The sequence below is a fragment of the Euphorbia lathyris genome, chromosome 7 (genome assembly GCF_963576675.1).
Source record: "Euphorbia lathyris chromosome 7, ddEupLath1.1, whole genome shotgun sequence".
NCBI lineage: Eukaryota > Viridiplantae > Streptophyta > Magnoliopsida > Malpighiales > Euphorbiaceae > Euphorbia > Euphorbia lathyris.
The window spans coordinates 66569141-66576872 of record NC_088916.1 but is presented as its reverse complement, the minus strand read 5'-3'; the positions used below and the strand labels follow the sequence as shown (position 1 = coordinate 66576872).

At 33.0% G+C, this 7732-nt stretch overlaps 1 long non-coding RNA gene and 1 other non-coding gene across 2 annotated transcripts; one reads left to right on the top strand and one right to left on the bottom strand.

Moving 5' to 3' along the window:
- Nucleotides 1–365: 365 nt before the first annotated feature.
- LOC136235329 (uncharacterized) lies at nt 366–1428 on the top strand. Its single transcript, XR_010691768.1, has 3 exons — nt 366–656; nt 743–787; nt 1335–1428. It is a non-coding gene; the product is annotated as an uncharacterized lncRNA (long non-coding RNA).
- A 5684-nt stretch (nt 1429–7112) lies between these two features.
- Nucleotides 7113–7219, bottom strand: LOC136201768 (small nucleolar RNA R71). Its single transcript, XR_010674110.1, has one exon. It is a non-coding gene; the product is annotated as a small nucleolar RNA R71 (small nucleolar RNA).
- Nucleotides 7220–7732: the final 513 nt, after the last annotated feature.

Sequence of the window (7732 nt, the reverse complement as noted above, 5' to 3'; positions counted from 1 at the left end):
AAATATTAAAAAAATATTTCTTATTTTATTTTTAGTATTAATAAATTTTAATTAGTTTCTTACCAAAAAAAAAAAAATAAATAAATAAATAAATTTTAATTAGTATATTTTTTTAATATATTTAAAAGAACATTTATCGTAATAACAATTGTTGTTGCAAAAAAAATGAGTGTTTTACAATATAAAATATAAGTTCTAAAACCTAATGTCTTTTTTCAATGTTTGCGCCGCTCCTCTCTTCATCTTATCTAAAGGAAACCTTTCTCTGCAACCACCCCCATTTCTCAAAATGGCAGCCTTCAATGGCCATGCTCTTTTTATCTCTACACCTCCAACGGTGAATTCGTTTCCGTCCTTGACGCCCACAGAAATTAATTTCGTGAAGAAGCTTCAGCAGAAGATCTCATTGTTTGGGAGGGCGAAGCTAGGGATTGATTTGTCTGCTATAAGGAACGCGATATTAGCAGATCTGGAGGATTAGGATATAAATGTAAATGTGGAGTTTAATAGGGTTAGGAGAAGGAGAAAGCTTATTAAGTTTAGCCATTTTTGGGAAGAGCGGAAAGAGGACTTTAAGGAGGAGGCTAAGGGAGTTGGAGAAGAGAAGTGAACCAGTCAAGATTAACGAGTTTGTGGAGAAGTTTAAATCAAGCTTGGTATGTATATTTTGCTATATTTTGCGGAAGTTGTTTGAATTTGAATTAAATGAATAATGATGAAACCCTTGTGATGGTTTGTATAGATTTCAATGTTCGGATGCACTTTCTCCCCATAAGCGACCTGAAATGTAAGTAGTTCTTTTTTTTTTTTGTGTTGAAACAACACATTCTATTTGAATAATAAATATTGAATGCCCCTGTTCTTTCTGATCTCATAATTGTTGGCATATTTTTTAAGGCAGTCTGTGATCCAATTAGGATTAGATTTATTCTCTATCATGTGTCTTATGAGAAAAATGAGGCATGGAGTATGTTCATTGTACTGAGAAAGGTGACTGTCTAGGAGACAGAGCAAATTTGGTTGTTTATGAAATTTGGTTTAATTTTAAAGATGAATGAGATGTTGGTATTTTCTTTTTTTGAGATAGGGGTTTGCTGTTATTGATTAATTTAACCCTTCCACTAATTCTAATTTTTCATTTTATGTTATAAGTATTTAGAAGCCATTTATGGTAGCTGAACAATCAGGAAAACCAATAAAATTGATTTTTCTATTTGTTTGCTTTTCAATTATTGATGCTTTTTGTCTTTCAACTATATTAATTTGTGGAAATCATACTCTTCAGGCCTTTTATCTTTCTTTTGGCATAATACAGATTATTGGTTATCTTGCAGGTACATGAGCATAATCATCATCATATACTTCTGCTGCAAATAAGGAACGTGTTTCTAAATTGTCTAGTGGACGGCTAAAGCCAATATAGAATGGTACAAGTTTTAGTTTATTCCTTGTTATGATTATAAGCTCTGCCCTTCACTAGGATTGCAGAGGATTAATTGTCTTTTACATTGTTTTTTTGGCATATTTTCATGTTTCTTAGGATGTTCATACACATGATAGAAATGGAGTGTTTAAAGAGAAATCTTACAAGCAAAACTTGATCCTAATTCACCTGTTTGGTGTCAGAATAGCAGGTATCATTTCCACTCTTATCTTATTTTGGATGTAGGATATAACCTGGGATATTGTAAAGGGTAAACTGATGATTTTGGGTATATCACATCTGAAAATATCTACTAAAATCTATGAATTGGTAGAGATGAAAAATTGTAGATTTAAATGTTGCTATTACCAGCCAGTTTTTGTTGCTGCATTAGTTACCTGTCTACAACTGCAAAATGAGTTGTGTGAAAAATCAACTTGTGTAGTTCTAATATATTTATTATTAGCGGTTATGATTTGTAGTTGATTAAATTAGTCTTGTTTTGGTATTGAACTTCTCAATTAGTAGAAAAATGTATTGCAGATACTTATTTTTTCCAAGAGAAACAATGCAGACCACTTGATGTTGTAGATGGACGAAGTTGTTTTTCAAAATCCATTTTGGATGTTAATGAAGCCCATAATAAGTACTCAATTAGATATGCACATATGTATATAACGTATTTACTTTATCATTTATATGGGAAGGTATAGCTAAAAATAGGGATAAAGTACCAAAATAGGTCTATGGTTTTTAGGAAGTATCAATTTAGGCTCCACGTACAAAATAACACCAATATAGGCTTAACATTTAAAAAAGGGAACCAATTTAGGCCTCGACACGGATTGGATACGTCATTCCTATTAGTCCGCAAAGTTCTGATTTCTCCCTCCACGTACAAAATAGCACCATTATAGGAATGACGTATCCAATCCGTTATCGATGCCTAAATTGCTACCTTTTTTAAACGTTAAGCCTATATTGGTGCTATTTTGTACGTTGAGCCTAAGTTGATACTTCCTCAAAACCCGTAGGCTTATTTTGGTACCTTATCCCCTAAAAATACTAAGGTTTGTTTGACATTGAAATTAAAATTAGTTTTAGCATAGCATGTGATGAAAGGATTAGGAGAAACATAAATGAATAGTATAAATTGTTCCATCCTTGTAATTGATTTTTTATTTTTAGTATAAATTATTTCATCCTTGTAATGCACATTTATTCTAGGTTGGTCTTTCCTAGATCATTTCTTTTGTACAATTTTTGATGATTATGGTACAATAATTTTTTAAATAATTTGGTACCTAAAGACTTTCCATTTTTTTTAAATTGTTGATACATATATATGGGAGTTCCCTTCAATCCAAATAAATTATTAAAAAAAAGTACAGTTTTTATATTTTTTGGAAAATAAATTTAAAATTGAAAATTTATGGCTGGAAAATTACTTTGGCAACATAACAGTTGTTACCATTAATATAATATTAGCAACGACAGTAGTTGTAGCAAATCGTCAAAATTAATAGCAACGACAAGTGGTGTTGCAGTACTTCCAAATCGATTTTATTGTAGTGAATATTTGGATTTTCATCTTTGGTTTTAGTTTAACTGACGGTCATCTGGTGTATTTTATCTCTCTTTAGATTTCAGTTCCGCCACCTATATAAATATGTGTTGGAGTGTCTAATTATGTCAGCTTTTATGCTAGCCTGCTAGTGTTCTAGGATCTTTGTATCTAATTTTCCTAAGTTGGTTATTTTTTGTGTTTTTCCACTTTTAGATATTGAGTGGTCTCAATAATTTTCATCAAGATTTTGCTGTAATAATTTGAGGATGGGTATGTTTCAGTGGCATCAGGTGCAGTCGGTCAGCTGGTCGGCCAATTTGCTAAATTGATGGGTTGCTATGTTGTTGGAAGTGCTGGAACATTTGATCTAATATATTTCTATAATATGTTTGTTTCGTCTGCTTCTATGTAATTTTTTATTTTGACATTGCAATTGACAATTTTTTGCTAGTCCATATCCTAATTAACTATAAGCATACATTTTTTTTTTTTTTTTGCTAATCCATATCATAATTAACTATAGGATAATGATGTTAGAGAGCAAACAAATGGAGTTATCAAGATATTGAGAGGCAGTTGTTGGTGTGTGTGTCAAAGAGGAACATTCTTCTATGGTAAGCACCAAAAGTTTTGAACATTTCATTTTCTGCATTTGTAATATAATATACAATGACCTTGGATTTTCTGTTTCATATGACTTCTCTGATTTTGCTAATACACTTGCTAAAGTTTCATGCTTCTTAGATATGCAGACAATGGTTTCTTTTGGATGCATCTCACTTGTCATGGATCAGTTAACCATCTCAATGACATAATTGATCCATTTGTGCCCAGGAGGATCTTAGAACTTCATGTATTGCCAAAATTCCCAAAAAATGCAGCAGATGGTTTTCATGTATTAAAAATTATTGTTAGTTCAATTTTTATTTAGAACAATAGAAATAGTTTAAAGCTTCCTTGGTAGTATTTTCTATTATAGAAGACTATGTTGGATATGACCTCTATGAGTTGAATAGCAATGTAGTGACCTTAGTAGTACGTATTTTCTATTGTCATTGGTGAGAGCTTTTATAATTTTTACTAATTAAGTTTCTAGCATTAGGTTGGACTTAATGTGCAATTTTCCTATATTTTGTTTTTGTTTCCTAACTGTACGGTGATAGATTGATATTTTGATTTGTGTTTTAGTTTTAGTTTTTGTAATATATATATATATATATATATATATATATATATATATATATATATATATATATATATATATATATGAGTTTCCTTTAATCTAAATAAACTAATTAAAAAGAAAATATAAAATTAATTTAAAATAATTTACAATTTCCGACGCATTTCCGTCACATTATCTGTCGGTAATGTATTTAAATAAATATTTTGAAAAATAGTTCACCGACACACATGGATCGGTGATGTTCTCGGAATCTCCGACACATGTCACCTACTGAAAGTAGTCGGCATTTTCGACAGATAACGCCTACTAAAGAATGTGTCGGTGATGTTTTTGTGTCGGTAAAAATTTCTCACAGCTACTTACCTACGAGGTCAAGGCCGACACAAGTGAATCTGTCGGAAATCCGTCTGTGATGACGATCACCGACGCAAATTGGTCCATCACCGACGGATTGACATCGCCGGTGTTATCGTCGTAATTTATTGCATTTTTTAGTATTTAATTACTAGTTATTTTGTACCATTTTAATAAATTTTAATAATGGTTTTTGTATATTTTCTTCATTTTATGTTTCTAAGCCAATTTGTGTGTTTTCTAGGCACTTTCGTAAGGTTTTCGGCACAAATAACCAAGTCGGGGCTTAAGGCGGCAACTCGGGAGTAAAAGGGACCAGAAAAAAGGAATTTTAGTGACACCCAGCGTGCACTTTGTTGCGGATAGGTGCTGTAAAATAGAGTCAAATTGTTCACACTAGGACATATTTGACACATTTTCGTATTTTCAACTTATCTCCCTCATACGGACTCGGATTGAGGCGATTCAAAATGCGTTGGAAAGCTAAGAGAGAGATGAACAAATGACTAATAATAATCATCTGCAAATTCGAAGCGCATCAGGCCCAGAAAGTTATCCAAAGTTGATAAATATCTTGAAGCCTAAGATTCCTTTACACATTTCAACTCCTAAATTATTAAAATCTTCCCGCATGCACTCTTAAATGCTAAATTCAGATGATAAGGAGTGGGAGGCCATAAGGATGACTTGGTGTTTGGAATTATGTGTGCCATTTTACTATAAAAGGAGGCCTTGGGTGCCATTTGAAGACACACCAAACTTAGGCTTAATTCCTCCCTCTATAATGTTATTTTGTTGATTCTTCTCCTTAAGAATCAGTTATTTGTGTTGTTGTTATTGTTGTTAGAGTGTTGTTTGTGTAAAAGTTCATCTAATAAAAGTAAGTTTCAAGTTACCGAAGAAGTTCGTTCGGTAATCGTCATTACAGTTTCTTCTAAACTTTAATCTCTTTTATTCATATGAACTCTATTATCTATCTTTCTAAAGTGTGTTTTAATCTAATTATGGGCTAAACCCCTCCTAACTAAGGCTAAAAGTGGATCTTAACCTTAATTATGTGGTAATTACGTTTAACCTATTTAAGTTATCTTTATCCTTTTTGAGAACTAACTTATGATTCTTAATGCTTGTAGGAGATGGGCCAACTCTCTACTTGGATATAATTAATCGTTTATATTCACCGTGATTAAATTGATTAATCGAAATTCATAAGTTGGACCTAATGACCATTTAGTGTGGCTTATTGGTTTTCCAAGGTTTTTCATGAATCTTATTACAAATCTTTAATTTATTACTTGAGCCGGACCAAGGGAAAGTAATAAATCGAAGGTTTGGAAATAAGAAAACTTAATGCTTCTTTGGATTAATTACTTGAGCCGGACCAAGGGAAAGTAATTAATCGAAAGTTTAGAACTAATTACTCAAGCGGTTTTTCTTGAATCTTAAGTAATCACTTTAGCCGGACCAAGGTAAAGTAGGTTAAAAAAGTTTAGATTTAATCTTGTTACAAATCTTAGATTTATTACTTGAGCCGGACCAAGGGAAAGTAATAAATTGAAGGTTTGGAAGTAAGAAAACTTAATGCTTCTCTTGATTAATTACTTGAGCCGGACCAAGGGAAAGTAATTAGTCGAGAGTTTAGAACCGATCTCGAGAACTATTAGTTAATAAGAAAAATCGCCATCTTAAAAAGGATAAAACAACTTAAAAGGGGTTAAGTGTTATTACCAAGCAAAGAGGTTAAGTGAAGTTAGAAGCTTTAGTTTCTTTTATTATAAGTAATCTCTCACTTAATTTGTGTAATTTTTATTTCATTTCTTGCTTAAGTCTTAGCTTGGTTGTCCAACAAACTCTACATTTCGGTTGTTTAAATAATAGATAGTAAGCAAAGAGATTAGTACTTATAATCACCATCCTCGTGGGAACGATACTCTACCTTCACTTTATTACTTGATACACGACTAAGGTACACTTGCCTTCACATGCACGTATACGTAAAACACGCATCAAGTTTTTGGCACCGTTACCGGGGATAGTAGAATTATAATATTGATCTAGTCGAGCTTCTATTAATTTAGACGTTTTATTTTCCTTTTTTTTGTTGTTTTATGAACACAAGAAGTTTAAGTTGGCCTTTATTATTGCCCGATCTTGAAATTGAGCGTACTTTCCATAGGAACTTGGCTAATCGAAGAGCAAACATGGCGCAAGAGGAACGTTCCATCATGGATCTACTCACTCCAAACCGTTTGGACATGAATTCAAGTATCGTGGAACCTACCATTGGAGAAAACAACTTCGAGATCAAGCCGGCAATGATCCAACTTATACAAAACTCCGGTCAATTTGGCGGAGATCCGAGAGAAGATCCAAACTCCCATTTAAATAAATTTGTTAAACATTTTTCTATGCTTAAGCAAAATGGGGTACCACCAGAAGCTATTAAACTAAAATTGTTTTCTTTTCTTTTAAGGGATGATGCAGTCGACTGGTTGGATTCTCTCGAGGCCGGATCCATTGGGACATGGGATGAGTTAGTTAAGAAATTCTTAGCTAAGTACTTCCCTCCATCTAAAACGACGATGTACAAAAACGAGATAAGTTCTTTTCGCCAAACCGAGAGAGAGACATTATATGATGCGTGGGAGCGATTCCGTCAACTATTGAAGAAATGCCCACATCATGGATTTGAGAAGTGGCAACAGGTTAGTATTTTCTATAATGGTTTATCTTCCGCTAACTGTGCCACAATTGATTCCGTCGCAGGTGGAAACATCCTTAAGAAGACCCAAACGAAGGCTTATGATTTAATCCAAGAATTGGCGGAAAGGTGCTCTCATTGGCAAGCAGAGAAAAACCTCGAAACAAGAGCGGGGACATATTTGGTTGATTCGTCATCAAGATCCGGCATTGATGAGTTAAATAAAAAAATTGGATCTATTAATGGCTAATTTGAACCAAAATAATTTGTGTGATTTATGTGGTTTAAATGGACATAAGAGTGAGGATTGTCAAGCGGCAAACCCATTCCTTGGGGATACCGCTAATGCAAACTTTGTGGGTAATTTTAAGCAATCTAATCCTTATTCCAACACATACAATAATGGTTGGAGAAATCACCCTAATTTCTCATGGACTAATAATCAAAATGTGCAAAATCCACAAAGACCACCACCCGGATTTAATCCTAATGAAAAGAGAA